Here is a 637-nt window from a genome sequence, read left to right as displayed (position 1 = left end):
AGCTCAGCCCCTCAGCATCAGTGAGATACTTCTTTCTGGAAAAAATATATCTGTAATTATCCAACCATGGGTCTTCAAACTGCGGCCCTCCAGATGTTGTGAAACCACAAATCCCAGCATGCCTTGCAACAGTTTTGCTATAAGGGAGTGTTAAAACTGTGGCAAGGCATTTTGGGATTTGTAGTTTCACAACATCTGGAGGGCAACAGTTTGAAGACCCATGAGTTATTCAAAACTGTGAAACAGACATGGTTTTAAAAATTGTTTATTGTAAAGCACAAAAGGGGAAAGGGGCATCTATTATAACATAGTACAATAAATCTAGACTAGAGTGAGTTACCTAAGAATTACTTCATTCAGACTACAAAAATCTCACTGATTACTCCAATTTCTACCTCACTGTAATATGTGATCCCTCAATATAATTTAAAACGATCTTCAATAAATCAGGGGCAATCCTATGTCTTTGTGTTGATGCATTTAACCCCGGGTGAGCTTTGCGGTTCCAGCAGTCACTGAGCAGAGAACACAGGGAATGCTTACAAATGATCTAAGCTATGTGTTTGGTGTAACTCACGCCTTTTGCCCGTGTCACCTCCTTGTAACAAGACATGGTAGGAGAAGGAAAGCCTCCAGA

The sequence above is a fragment of the Crinia signifera genome, chromosome 6 (genome assembly GCF_055691185.1).
Source record: "Crinia signifera chromosome 6, ASM5569118v1, whole genome shotgun sequence".
Lineage (NCBI taxonomy): Eukaryota > Metazoa > Chordata > Amphibia > Anura > Myobatrachidae > Crinia > Crinia signifera.
This window is presented reverse-complemented; position numbering follows the sequence as displayed.